The sequence below is a fragment of the Phyllostomus discolor genome, chromosome X, assembly GCF_004126475.2.
Source record: "Phyllostomus discolor isolate MPI-MPIP mPhyDis1 chromosome X, mPhyDis1.pri.v3, whole genome shotgun sequence".
Lineage (NCBI taxonomy): Eukaryota > Metazoa > Chordata > Mammalia > Chiroptera > Phyllostomidae > Phyllostomus > Phyllostomus discolor.
This window is the reverse complement of record NC_050198.1, coordinates 70,234,993-70,250,547: the sequence shown is the minus strand read 5'-3', so window position 1 is coordinate 70,250,547 and position 15,555 is coordinate 70,234,993. Positions and strand designations below refer to the sequence as shown.

Genomic DNA, 15,555 nt, shown 5'->3' with positions numbered 1-15,555 from the left:
CCTGCTACACTTTGCAGCTACATTCACCTTCCATCCACCCCATTCCATTACCCTTGGCATCCACTAACTTGTTCCCCATCTCTGTATTTTTTGTCATTTCAAGAGTAGTATATAATCATATAGTATGCAAAACTTTAAGACTGACTTTTTCTCACTGAATAAAATTCCCAAGAGACTCATTCAAGTTATTGCATGAATGACTTGCATGACTTGCATGAATGACATGGCAAAGAACTGATATCCATTTCTTTGTACTTCTGAGTAGCATTCCATGGCATGGATGTCCTGATATGTTGAAGAACACATGTATGACTGATCAGTTTCTTCACATCCTTGCCAGCATTTAGTGTTGTCACTATTTTTTATTTTAGCTATTCTGATAAGTGTGTGGTCATATTTCAGCATGATTTTGAACTTTCCTGATGGCTAATGATGCTGAACATCTTTTCATGTGTTATTTGTCATGTGTATATTCTCCTTAGTGAAATGTCTGTATCTTTTGCACATTTTCTAATTGGAATGTTTGAGTTTTGAGAGTTCTGTATATATTTTAGACACAAATAGTTTGTCATTTATGTGGTTTGCAAATATTTTGCCCAGTCTGTAGCTCATCTTATTTAAAGATTTTAAAAGATTTTATTTATTTATTTTTAGAGAGAGGGGAAGGGAGGGAGAAAAAGAGGCAGAGAAACATCAACATGTGGTTGCCTCTTGTGTGCCCCCTACCTGGGACCTGGCCTGCAACACAGGCAGGTGCACTGACTGGGAATTGAACCTGCAACCCTTTGGTTCACAAGCAGGTGCTTAATCCACTGAGCCACACCAGCCAGGGCTGTACATTATCTTACTAAGATCTTCAATTCAAAAAAATTGTATAATTTAAAAAATCTAATTAATATATTTTTCCTTTTATGGATCATGCTTATGGTGCCAAGCCTAAGAACTCTTTGATGAGCCCTAGATCATGAAGATTTCCTCCTGCTTTTTTTCTACAAGTTTTATAGTTTTACATCTTAAGTCTATGACCCATTTTTGAGTTAATTTTGTACAGATGTAATGTTGGGGTGGAAGTTCACTTATTTTGCCTTTGGATGTCAATTATTCCTGCACTATTTGTTGAAAAGGCTATCCTTCTTCCATTGAATTACTTTTACACCTTTGTCAAAAATCAATTGAACAGATTTGTGTGGGTTTATGTCTGGGTTTCTCTATTCCATTCCATTTATCTTTGTTGTCTACCCACTCCCACTATTACCTACTGTCCTGATCACTGGAGCTATATAGTGCGCCTTTATGTTGGGAAGAATGACCACCCCCAGTTTATTCTTTATAGAAATCGTTTTAGCTACTCTGGGTCCTCTGACTTTCCATATAAATTTTATAATAAGCCTAGCTATGTCTACAGAAATCCCTGCTGGGATTTGGATAGGCATTTTATTAACCTATAGATCAATTGAGGAGAACTAACATCTTTACTATGTTGAGTCTTCCAATTCATGAACAGTCTCTCAAATTCTTAATTTCTTCTCTGAGTTCTTCCATCAGTGTTTCACAATTTTCAGCATATAGATCTTACCTATGTCTTGTTAAGTTTATCCCTAAATATTTCATTTTCTTTGGAGCAATTATAAATGGTATTGTCTTTTATTCAGATTTCCACAGTTTTTATATAAAATGTAATTATTTTTGTGTGTTGATCTTGACTTTGATCATGACCTTGCTGAATTCAATTATTAGTGCTAGAATTGTTTTTTGAGGTTCCTTGTGATTGTTTTATGTAGACAGTCAAGTCCTCTGCAAATACAATTTTACTTGATTTTTTCAAATATGTATGTTTTATTTATTTTTCTTGCCTTGTTGTACTTGTTAGAACTTCCAGTACAATGCTGAATATAAGTGACAAGAGCAGACACATTTGCCTTGTTCCAGTCTTAAGGAAAGCATTAAGTATAATGTTAGCTCTAGGTTTTCTGTAGATGTTCTTTATGAGAGTTGTTATCACAAATAACTGTTGAATTTTTGTCAATATTTTCCTGTGTTAACTAATATAGTCATATGATTTTTTTCTTTAGTTTGTTGATATACATTGATTGATTTTTTTTTAAAGATTTTATTTATTTATTTTTAGAGAGGGAAGGGAGGGAGGGAGGGAGAGGGAGAGAGAGAGAAACATCAATGTGTGGTTGCTGGGGGTTATGGCCTGCAACCCAGGAATGTACCCTGGCTGGGAATCGAACCTGGGACACTTTGGTTCCCAGCCCGCGCTCAATCCACTGAGCTATGCCAGCCAGGGCTTACATTGATTGATTTTAAAATATTGAATCAGCCTTGTATAACTTGAATAAATCTCACTTGGTTCAGGGTATATAATTCTTTTATACACTATTGAATTCATTTTACTTATAGCTTACAAAAGACTTTTTTGTATCTAAGCTGATGAGAGATACTGGTCTGTAGTTTCTCTCCCCCGCCCATTTTTTTTTTGTACTGTCTTCATCTGGTTTTGGTATCTTTCTCAGATTCATATAATATGAATATTGGATTTTTTTGTTATTTCCCACAGGTCTCTGAAGCTCTTTTTTTAGTCTTTTTTTCTCTGTTTTTCAAGATTGAGTTAATTCTATCAGTTTATCCTCAAGTTCACTGATTTTATTCTCTATTTTCTTCACTATACCATTGAGCCTATTCAGCAAGTTTTAAAAAATTTTTGTTATTGTATTTTTCAGTTCTATAATTTCCATTTGGTTCTTTTTGTATAACTTGTATTTCTTTTTCAGATTTTATTTTTTTTCTCATTTGTTTAAAGAAACTCTGTAACTGCTTATTGAAGCATTTTTGTGATGGCTGCACTAAAATCCTTGTCAGATAATTCTAACATCTGAATCATCTCAGTATTATGTCAGTTGATTGTCTTTTCTCATTTGAGTTGTGATTTTCTGGTTCTTGATATGATGGGTAATTTTTTAATTATGATGGTTAATTTTTATTATATTCCAGACATTTTGGCTACTACATTAGGACACTATTGAAGTCTTTTATTTTAGCAGGCAGTCACTGTGTTTAGGTTTAGCACACAGGTCCTGGCCTACTTCTTAGACTGTGATTGCAATGACAATTTACTTTTCAGAGCCTCTGTGGTGCTATTTTGGTCTGCTGGGTTAGTGTGGTGCTGATGCCCCACAGCTCTGCTGGTGCTGCCTGAGCGAGTAGAAGGTGTTTTACCAGGCTGGGTTGCCTGATGCCTCTAGGTGAAGGAAGTGAGTCTCTAGTCTGTGAAAACAATGAATCTTCCCTGGCTTTGCTTCCTTGGTGGAACCTCCATTGTAAATGGTGTATACTCTCCTGGTATCTCTCATGGGGAGAGGGCGACCTCATGACCATGGGGATAGAGGCTTCCTAAACCAGATTAATTGTTGTGGTGGGGTTTCCCCTTGATGGTGCTCTGGTTGCATAGTATCTTTTGGTGGGGTAGAAGACTCTCTGGCCTTGAAAAAGAGCACTTCTTCTGGCTGCTTATTGTCAGTGGGGCTTCCTGTTAGATTCTCTTTGCTGGAGTTTCCTCACTCACCTGGTGTTGTCAGCAGGACTACCATTTAGTCCAGAGGAAGAAGGAACCTCCATAAACCATCTCATTGCTAGGCTGGGAGTAGAAAATGCCTTCTTTTGTTGGGGGGATTCATTAAGCATCGTGGTAGTATGGTATTCCTCCAGTCCAGAGGTTCCTAGCCATTTTATCTTCCTCTTTATACCTTCAGAATTTTCCTTTGATTGACTCTTGGATTATTTATAGGATTTATAGTTATACTTAGGTGAAAGGAGCAGAGAGAAATGAGTCTATGCCATCTTGTACAGTCTGGAAGTAGAAGATCAATTTTGTATTGGTTTCTGCTGCTGCTTCTCCTAGGGATGACTCAGGCTTTCCAGTCACCCTTTCCTAGACAAAGAAAGACTCCAGAGGTGTTGCTTTGGGTAATATATTGAGTCCCAGTTTTTTTGTTTTTGATTGAGGGTATGCATGTTTTTGTTTATTTTTGAGAAGAAAGGCTGGCAGACATCATCCCTGAAATAGCAACTGTGTTACAGTGGGATACTCTGATAGGATACTGAATTAGCTATGGATTTGTCTTGCCTATAAGATGCACCTGTGCCATTGTACTCATAGGATCATATTTTAAGGAGTCAGAACAACCAAAATTTTGTATTTCTAGACAGGATGAAGGCAGAAAAAAGATTTTAAAATATTCTCTTTCTGTATAAAACCTTGGGAAACAGTGTGTGGCATACTCTGTGCAGCAGCAGTCCTCAAGGAAAACAAGATGCCACTGGAGAAGATGGCCTGTTCTGGTAGGCTGAATCATTACCCTTCAAGGATGTCCATGTTCTAATTCCTGGGATCTGTGAATATGTCACCTTACATGATACAAGAGATTTTGGAGGTATGATTAAATTAAAGATATGAGATTGGGAGATTATCCTGGATTATCTAGGTAGGGCTAATATAAGTAGAGTCCATGTAAGAGAGAAACAGGAGAGTCAGAGTCAGAGAAGGCAATACAACTATGGAAGCAGAGCTCAAAGACTGAACAAGTTTTGAAGACACTATGTCCTGGCTATGAAGATGGAAGAATAGGCTATGAGCCAATGAAATACAGGTGACCTCTAGAAACTAGGAAATGGTGGATTTTAGACTTCTCATCTCCAGAACTATAAGGTAATAAATGTGTGTTGGTTTAAGTTATGAAATTTATAGAAATTTGTTGTAGCAACAACAAAAAATCTTAATACTCTGACAGAGGGCTAAGGACATGATCAGGGATGGGAGGTCAGGGAGCACTGCTGAGTAGTAGGGACATGGCTGCTGCACAAGGACATGCTAAAAACATGAGACTACAGTCTGGAAAGGTGAAACCTGAGAGGAAACTGGATCAATGTCTAGACAACTGCTGTCCAATAGAACTTTCTGTGATGATGGAAATATTCTATATCTGCATTTTCCAATATGGTAGTCACTAGCCACATGTGAAAACTTCAACTTAGTAGCACTTGTGACTAGTGCAACTAAGAAACTAAATTTTTAATGTGATTTATTCAATTTATATTTAAATTTTAAAAGCCACAAGTAAGAGGGTCTGGAAGGGGGCAGCAGGCACCATGTGCAGCTGCAAACGTGGCAAGAAGAAGCCCCTGAAGCAGCCCAAGAAGCAGGCCAAGGAGATAGACAAAGAAGACAAGGCAATTAAACAGAAGCAAAAAGAAGAGCAGAAGAAACTTGAGGCAGTAAAAGTGAAGGCCACAGGGAAGGGGCCCCTGGCCACAGATGGAATGAAGAAATATGGCAAAAAGTGAGCTGTTCCTTGTTACTGGGGCAGTGGTGATCCTTCATTCCATTCCTGTTTTAACATCTGGATTCCCTGTCATAACATCTCTTGCCACCTATAGTTGGAATGAAGTGTTGTTCTGGAGCCTGTTGTACATTTAACAATAAACTTTTGTAAAAAAAAATAATAATAGTCATGCAGTGGTTCCTTTCTTTAGTTCTTCTCACTCTACCATTTCAACCTTAACTGTGTGGTCAGAATAAACCCAGCCCAGAATCCTGTCAAAGTGTGTTCTTCAGTCTTTGTTCTATCCCAAATTCTGTGTCACTTGAAATTAACCAATAGATTTGGGCAGGGGGAAGCCACATGTAGCTAGTAGCTACTATATTATAGCAGGTCTCTACATTAAAAAGTATGTGGATAAGGTGAATACACACTTCTTCATTAAACTCTTCAATGCTAGAAAACTAGCTTGTCAAAAACAGTTTACGTCAAATTAAAGAATCGCCAACACTTCTCTGGAGATCAGATTTCTCATAACTTCTGCCATAATATAATCACAAACCTAGAAAAGAAAAAAAACCCCACCTAAATAGTAAGTAAAATTGCTACCAAAAAATGCATCAACTTCACAAGAGATGCATGGCATTAATCCTTGGTCAAAAAGCTGGACATCAGAAGAAACTATATAGAATACACTGATCTCAGACTCTGACACCCAAAAATGTAAAGCTACAAATTGAAGGAGAGAAATTCAAAACCATAGAAATCTTGGATCCATTTAATAGACAAAGATATATTCATACATGACTCAGAGGTCCACAGCAAAAGCATGTGGTCATAATGGCCAGTTTGAGTCACAAAACAAGGTTATGTTACATTCTGAATCATCTGTTTAAGAAAGCAAAGCAGTAAATGATGAAATCTTAAAACAGAAAAAAAATCAACAGAGGAAATGGGTAAAAGCAAAACAAAACTATCTTTGCCCTGTATGCAAAACCCCTGCTTTCAAGGCTCCAGCAGTTATGCTATCCCATCCACTCCAGCTCCTTGGCATTATCACTTACACAGGATTGATATGCACCAGGGTTGGTAATTCACTTCAAGTACTCCTCAGCATTACCATCAACACCAATCTTCAGCCTTACTTGCCACACAATTTCCAAGTCTGGATCAATGTCGTCATTCACCACTGCTGTTTCTATTTCTAGGCTGCTGAGCCCTGGGGAGGAAGTAACACAATTGTACAGACAGGGCCATCTTGAAAAGCATGGCCTCTGTGGAATATTACCTAGCAGTTAAATATGCAAGACATCTATATGTGTTAATATAGAAAAATATTCAATAAACATTAAATAAAAGAGCAAGTGATATCACACCCCCTAGAATGGCTATAATAAAAAAGATAGGCACTAACACATGTTACTGAAGATCTGGAGAAAATGAAGCCCTCATAAGCTGCTGGAGGGAATGTAAAATGGTGTAGCAACTTTGGAAAATAGTCTGAAAGTTCCTCAAAATGGCAAACATAGAGTTACATATGACCCAGTAATTCTACTCCTAGGTATATACTCAAAAGAAACAAAAATATATGTCTTCACAAAAACTTGTAATTAAGTGTTCATAAAAATATTATTCATAACAACAAAAATGGAAACAACTCAATGTCCACCAACTGATGAATGGATAAGTAACATATGGTCTATACACACAATGGACTACTTACTATTCAGCAATAAAAAGAAGAAAGTACTGACACATGCTACAACATGAATGAACGTTGAAAACCTTGTGTTAAGTTAAATAAGCCAATCACAAAAGACCACATATTATATGCTTCCATTTATATGAAATATCCAGAATAGGTAAATCTGTAGAGACAGGATGTAGATTAGTGGTTGCTTAGGGTTGGAGGTGGTAAATGGGGGATAAAGGGGTGATACCTAAAGGGTACAGAGTTTCTTTTTTGAGGTGACAAAAATGTTCTAAAAATTTTTCATGGTGGTTGCACATATGTGTAAATATGCTAAAAACCATTGAATTGTACACTGTAAATGTGTGAATTGTATGGCATGCGAATTATAGCTCAATAAAGCTGTTATTTTGTAAAGCAAGTGATGGAATAATGTATGTACTATGAGCTCATTTTATATAAAAACCACAACTATATATGCATGTAATATAAATATTTGTGAATGTATGTAAATACATAGAAGATGATTTGGAAGAATACCCACCCATCTGTTAGTATTGCTTACTTCTGGAGAGGGAAGTGGGATTGCCTTCTGTAACATCACACTTTCCTTTTTCTCCTCCTACCACTCTGTTGTTTGTTCAAGTTGGTTTTTTAGGCATTCCTTCCTCTGCTTATCCCTTTAGAATTTCAATTTACTCTCTAGGCTTTCCCTGAAGTAATCCCAAGTTTACAATTTCCTATGACTTCAATAACCTCCATCCAGATCCTGACTAATTTGTTCAATAAATATTCATTAATCTCCTATGCTAGGTATTGTGCTAGATGCTAGAGACTCAGCAGGAATGAGGCCAAGAAAGTTGCCAAAATATAGCTGGGAGCATAGAAAACAAGGAGAGCAGTATGGGATGAGATCAGAGATTCAAGCAAGGGCTATGTCTTATCAGGCCAAAGTAAAGACCTTAGATGTTATACAAAGTGCAATTGGAAGCCCTTGGAGGGTTTTGAAGCAGGGAGAGTGGTATGTGATTTACCCATGTAAAAGTAGGCTGTGGCTGTTGTGTGGAGAATGGTCTATGGAAGCAGGGAAAGTAGGGAGGAGACTGCTGCATTGATCTGAGAGAGAGACAACAACAGTGTGGATTATGGTGGAGGCCAAGGACATGGAGAGAAAAAGAGAGAGATTAATTTTTATTACAGATAGGACCAGTGGGATTTGCTGACAGATGAGGGATAGGAGATGAGGGAGAGGGAGGAATCAAAAAGACCACTCCCAGGATTTTAGTTTAAGCAACTAGCTGGATGGTGGGTATCATTCACTGAGACCAGGGAGGAGCAGTTCATGGTGGGGATTGCTTCAAGGACTGAGTTTCAAACATGTAAAATTTGGGCTGTGTATTAGTCACCCAACTGGACATCCTAAGTGAATGGCTGGTTATAGAAGTCTAAACCTTATTGAGGTCATCAGGGCTAGAGAAGAAAATTTGGAGATTGAAATTCATCAGCATAAAGACAGTATTTAAAGCCCTGGGGATGATAACTTCAGAAGGAAGTGGAGAATGAAGAGGGCCTGTTATGTTTGTATCTCTAGTCTTAACCACTTTCTCCCATATTTCTTTCTTTCTTTTGTTTAATTGTTGTTCAAGTACAGTTCTCCCATGTTTCTGAACCACATATTAAACTGCCTTACATCAAGCCAACATCATGCCCCATAATGACTCCATAGACTTTCTCTCCAAAATTGGTTCTCCTTCCGTATTATCTATCACGTATTCATCAGTTGACTAGATCTCTTCTGAACATCTTCAATACTGTTCCCCACCTTTCTGTCCCCATAGTAGTTATTTTAGTACCTCATGCCTAGATAGCCCTCTCTCTGCTGTCTCTTCCTTCAGTCTTCTTCCCCACTGCTGCCAATGGGGTCCTTCTAAAATGACCTGATCATGATAGTTCCCTATTTAAAACCCTTGGATGGGTTCCCACTGTTCAAGATAAAGTATGAATTCTTAAACCTAATTTAAAAGGCCTTTCAGAATCTGTTTCCTGCTGACCTTTCCAAACTTATCTTCTACCTACTCCCTCTTCCTTACATACCAATCCTAGACATACCAATTTATCAATTGCTCTTAGTTCTGTGGATTTATGATCCTTGTTTAACATGTGCCTGCAATGCTCCCCATCACAACCTGTTCTATAGCTCTATGAAAAGTTTCTAGATTGCCTTCTAACCAAGCCAACTTGATCTCTTTCTTAATGTCCCCTCAGTATCCTGTGCATGCTTACATCTTTATTGCCTGTAACACCTTATTGTATGTATATGTTCATATGTCTTTCTCTCTCTACTAGTATATAACCTTAATGAGATCAGAGATGGTAATTACGTATCTTTGTTTTTCCAGCACCTAAAATAGTGGCTAGCATATATTGGCACATCAGCCAATACTTATCAAGTGTTTATCAGTGCCATGTACTTCTGCAAATTGTTTTACATATACTGACTCATTTAATCTTTATAACAACCCTATGAGGTAGGTACTATTGTTATGCCCAATTGAAAAACAAGGAAATAGAGACTGAGAGCTTAACTAATTTACCCAAGGTCACACAGCTGATAAGAAGTGTGTACAAGCCCAGGTAGTCTAGCTCCAGAGTTTGTGCTTGTAATCACCAGTCTCTCAGTAAAGATTCAGTAAATGCCTATTGCATGAATGGGAAATTGGGAATGCACAACATGGGATTTTTTCATGTTATTATCCTGACCTTGACTATTTCATCTTTTCTTTCATTTTGAAATCTCATTTTATTCTCAGCTCAGACACAATAAAGTTGCAAAATCAAATAACATATTCTTTGCTATGGAGCTCAAGGGAGTCAATAAGGACAAATGTCATTATTCTCACACCTCTAGGCACAAGCAAGGTAGGTTGATATATTGATGCTCAGTAACTAGGGCCAAAGCACAAGAAAATAAGATAGGACTAAACATCATAACATCTTAACACCAAAACATCATAATAGCAGCCATTTACTGAGAGCTCCAGAGATGCCAGGCATTTTAAGAGTTTTGCATGGATGATGTCAGTTAATTTTTCCAACAGCCCTCTGTGATATAGGCACTGTTATAATATTCATCTTATAGATGGGAGATGGACTCAAAGAGGGTAGGTAACTTATACAAGGTTGCAAACCAGGATTTATGCCAGGGCTGCCAGCTGCAGAGTCTGCTTCAAACCATTGTGGTACACCACCTCCACTCACCAGTGTTAACTGTGACTCTAGAGCTACATTGCCTCCAAGGGATACACACTAGCCACATGTGGCTTGGTACATTTAAGTTAATTAAAATTAAATAAAATTTTAAACACTAGCCTCAGTCACACTAGCCACATTTGAAGTGCTCAAAAGCCACATGTAGCTAATGACTACCATATTACAGAACACAGATAAAGAATATCTGCCTCATCACAGAAAGTTTTATAGGACAGTGCTGCATTACAGTGTGTTCTCTAAGACAGGGCAGCTCCACAAGTGCTGTACCCTTTTTTCCACTCTGCCAGTCTGGCTCTTCTCACTTTAGAGTCTCAGAGAAACTTGGAGGCATGCATCAAGGTAATAATATTCATTATTGTCCCTTCCATCATTCACCTCCTCAGCAATGTTATTCTTTCTATCCAATGTTTGCAATTCATCATCATGCCCCATCCCAGTCACCCCCTACACTCTCCAGTGGAGGTTCTGTCCATTACTCTTTTTCATTCTGCCTCCAACCTAGATGACTGGGTAGGGGAAAGACAATTCACAGCCACAAGTAGGACAGTTCCCCCGGGCCCTGGCTGGTGTGGCTCAGTGGCTTGAGTGCTAGCCTACAAACTGAAAGGTTGCTGGTTCGATTCCCAGTCAGGGCACAGGCCTAGGTTGTGAGCCAGGTCTCTGACTGGGGGTGTGCAAAAGGCAACCAAGCAACCGATCCATGTGTTTTTCTCCCTCTCTTTCTCTCTCCCTCCCCTTCTCTCTAAAAGTAAATAAGTAAAATCTAAAAGAAAGTTCTCCCAGAAGTAGAGAGCCCTGACTGTTATCTGCAGCTGCACTCTGTCTCACCACCTGCTGCCTGCTCTGCTGTCCAGAGAGAGGGCTCACCTTGACTATGGCCCAGCTGGCCTCAGAGTATCTGAGGTGCAACTTCTTACGGCAACTTTGACTCCAATATGATTGTGGAGCTGGTGAAAATGGCCTGGAACCTCTTTTAAATCTCATGTTATTCAATGTAAATGAAATTTTATAGGATGCTGGAAGGCAGGCTAGTTCTAATCTGCTCTGTACACAGGGACAAGTGTGGGAGAAAGAAGACAAAGCACCCAGGGATAGAAGAGCTAAATAAGATACACTGAATTACTCTTAGTCATGGAGAACAGACATGGCAGATATTAACACCAGGAAATAATCCAAAAGACACTCTGGAATATGTTTATATGATGCATGCATACCCTACCTTTGAGCCCTAGCAGATCTATCCCTGCAATTGTCTTTTCTCCAATTGACATTAAAAATGAGTGTGTTTTCAAAGCTCATTCTAGCTGATGGTTTGAGCAAGTGGGCAACAGCATGAAGACTAGAAAGGTATGGACAGCCTAAAATGATTGATTAGCCACAGAAAATCTCAATGTAGATATCTGAGAGTCACCTGTACACATAATCTAAAAAGGATTTTTGCTGTCAAGGCAATTGAAGAGTTGAGTCACCTAAGACTCTTCTTGGAGACCCACACCACAGGTGTATTAAGTCAAATCAGTGGCCTCAAGTTGGATATCTTTCAGTGCCTAATGCTGCCAGTCATATGGAGTAAGGTGGCCAAAATCAGAGATGCCCTGTTGATTCCCAAAAAATTCTCATCCAGAAGCAAATTCAGTTTAGCTCATGCCACTTAACAATAAGCATGTATTAGGGAAAGGAAAGCTGGGAGGGCTCTGCCCTCAACCATGTGAGGTGTATGGCATTCTATCTCAAAAACAGAGATGCAAAAGGGGGGTAGTGAGCAATACTCAGGGCTCTGGTTCAGTCAGGCTTAAAGTGGTTATAGCAGAGTGATAATGGATCAAGGAAAGGACTAGAGGCCAGAAGATGGAATCAATGTTCCTAAAAGCAAGAGTCCTCACTGGAGACATTTATTGGTTTCTGTCTTTCCTCTGAAGGGGAGAAAGTAGGTCAATACACTCAAAGAACTGTGACTAGCAACAGTGGGTCTGAGAAGGAGTCATTCACTGAGCCTTGCCAAGATGAAGCAGTATAAGACATGCCTTTCATTTTAGGGCATTTGGCTGAGGTCACTTGGCTTTGGGAAAAACTCAGGCTGTTGATCCTTTGGTGGGTATTCCCTGCAGGCCCTAGGAGCTGGGTGCAGGGGAGGCTTGCATTTTAAAACCACATCTGAATGGTTGGCTGGCATGAGCTGGCAAGCACAGGAATGTTTATGAGCAAACTGTGCCTACTTTGGCTTTCACACAATGTGGACAAGGCTTGGGGCAGCTTGGCTAAATATAGACAGTACAGGGAGGCCTAGGAAGCAGAAGAGCTAAGTTTCACTCCCAGGTCTCTGAGTTAACCTTGAGGCAAACTCCCTGAGAGTCTTTCTATCATATACTGATCTGTTCTTAGGAAGGCAGGAGTATTGCATGAGTTTTCCCAGGCCTAGAGAAGGGTTCACACTGAATCTGCTGCATTTTCTTATCTCATCTCCCTTCAAAAGATCCAAGTTTTAGGACAAGACTGGTTGTGAAAATAGAATAGCTGATATACTTATGGAAATAGTACAAAGCTATGATGACCTGCTGAGAGCCATGAGTCCTCCTAGACCAATCAAAGTTGCTGCCTGACAAGAGCCAAAAGGAGGCTACCTGACCCTAGTATGAAGGCAGAAGTGGCATTAAAACATACAAGAGGTGCCAAATCAGAGCTCCTGCTGCATAATGTATGGCTATGAGGAAAGCAGTGCAAAATGCAGGAATTTATACTTAATTTTAATTTTAATTTTAGCAGGCAATTTTAATAGGAAATTCAGAAAGCAGGCAGTTCCTGACCTTTGTCACTGCCCATATGCCATCCCCTTCCTCAGCAAGACCCCACCTATACAGAACCAAGGAACCCAAACCAAGGCAGCTGCTTTTCCAGTCTATAGTAGAATGGCAATGTTCTTAGGAAAAACCTGGTCTGGTCATGGAGCAAGGGAAGCCAAGTCCAAGGAATCTTGTTAGTATTTCCTGCCTTAAGACCCTTGGCCCTACCATCATTCCTGGGCAATTCCACCTGAAGTAAGAGTATCTTTGTGTAGCAGGAGGAGCTACTACATTTTTCTGATTATAAAAATAAAAGTAGTTATTTCATATAGTTGAGAGCATAAAGAAAAATATAAAGTATAAGATAAAATCACAATAATCTCCTCACCTAAAAATTTCTACTGTTAACAAACAGCCTGTACATAAATTTCTAGTAGTTAGGCCTAGATTCAATCCCTGGCTCTTCTGCTTACTTACAGTGTGACTTTAAACAAATTATTTAACCTTTCTGAGCCTCACTTTTCTTATCTGCAAAATGAGAATAACTCTGGCTCAAAATAAGGTTGATTCATTCTATAATTTATATTTTGCAGTATAGGCAACAATTGTGATTCTATTTGTACAAAACCAAATATTGTAAAAAAGTTAATCCTAATTTCCATATGAGCTGTTGAAAACTGTATTTTTAACTCTTAAGATGGCAGTTTTGCCCCAGGGAGCGTGATTCTCGGCTTCTGTGCAGGGGAGGGAAACTCGTGGATAGGCAGAGGAACAGAGCAAGTGGCCTAGGTTACCGAAACATTTTTGAAAACAGGACATCAAAAATTATAGTGGACATTGAAAAACCAGACGGTAAGGAGACTGCTTCAGGACAACAGGGACCCAGGGATCAGCACGGGGACCAGGGGGGTTGCAGTCCTCAGGCCCAGTGCTCCCGGGTCTGCCTCAGGACACCTGGGAGAGTGGAGTCGCTGCTCTCACCCCAGACAACAAGGGTTGAGCAACACCAGGGGAGACCTTGTGGCTTGAAGGCACAGAGAGGGCAGCTGGACTGGGAGACAATAGTGCAGGGGCTGCGAGCGCCCACCCATAGCCCTGGGAGAAGTGAGTGCCTCCAGCTGGCTTGACCAAGGGTGGCTTGGACGTGCGCCCACACCCCCAGCCCAGTGGGAGTATGGATCAGTGGAAAACCCAGATGTCACAGCCCCGATCAAGGAAAGGGCGCAGGCATTCTCAAGTTTCTGGAGCCTTCGGTAGTGAACTGTGGAAGCACATGCCCCCTCAGGAATCCTGACTCTTGCACTGTGATCCCAGAAGGGACGTGGTGCTTAGAGCGTTCCTAGAGCCCAAAACTCAAAAATTTGGTAGATGGGTGTGCCCCTTCACGATCCCCAGAGATGGCACTGTGAATCCAGAAAAGATGCAAGTGCTTCCTGAGAACATAGCCCCTGCTGCGGTGAAATTTGGGGGAAGGGCACATCTCCTTGCCATCCCTGGAGCTTGCATCGTTAAACTGAAAAGATGCAGGAGCCCTGTGGGGCCCCGGAGCCTGGGAGACCGTGGCAGTGAGCTCCAGAGAGCGTGCTCAGGAGCACCCAGGGTCCTGTACGGGGAAAGTCAAATTGGCTTTGGGGAGAGCACCCTGCTGGCTCTGGGTACAGTACCTGAGAGACTTACTGAGATTTGACTGGGAAGAGTGATAAGCATTTCAAACACCCCTCAGCCTGCTGAAGCCAGCAAGACCAGAAAAACTGGTCTGGCCAGTTAGAAACCAACAAGAGGTTTTTTTTGTTTTTTGTTTTGTTTTGTTTTGTTTTGGCTATTGTTGGTGGATTGATTTTATCTTCTGTTTTAAGTGACTTTTTATTTTTCAATTCTTCTTATTTTTATATCTCTCAATCCCTTGTGTTTTTCTTCCATTCATCCTAGTATTATTCCTTTCACTCCAAATTTATCTCTCCTGCACTCCATCTTCTGCTTCCCCACCTTTTTTTTTTTATCTTGCAAGTTACTGCAAATTTGTATTATCTTTTTCTCACTTTTCTGACATTTTTTATTTTAATAGTATTTTGGTATTCTTTTTCTTTCTGTATAATCTTCTTTGCTTGACTGTTTATACTGTCATTTGATAGGTCCCCCCTGTTATCTTGGTCACAGTGTGTTGATAATTTACTATCCTTCATCTGTGTTCTATTAGTACACCTCTCAAGGTTCTATACTCTTTATTCTTGTTATCTAGACCTCATAGATTCTGCCACAAGATTGTTGCTTTAATATTACTGTAAATAAGACCTAGTTCATACAACTGTAAATACTACTCAACACCCCTCCCTGATCTCAGCCCACGTCGCAATTTCCTGAACTCTATTATTGTGGGGGTTGTCTCTATTATTTTACACACTACTCCTATTTACTAATCTTTATTCCAACCCTACCTCAAAATTTGACCTCCCGCAGCTTCAGAGCTTTCTAGATCCAACTAATAATCCTTTCA

General features: G+C 39.7%; 1 long non-coding RNA gene across 1 annotated transcript; it reads right to left on the bottom strand.

The window, feature by feature from the left end:
• Window positions 1–5,384: 5,384 nt before the first annotated feature.
• LOC118498475 lies at window positions 5,385–14,670 on the bottom strand. The gene is made up of 3 exons (XR_004900961.1): window positions 14,657–14,670; window positions 7,556–7,559; window positions 5,385–5,625 (listed from the first exon to the last, which is right to left on the bottom strand). It is a non-coding gene; the product is annotated as an uncharacterized LOC118498475 (long non-coding RNA).
• Between the last annotated feature and the right edge of the window lie 885 nt (window positions 14,671–15,555).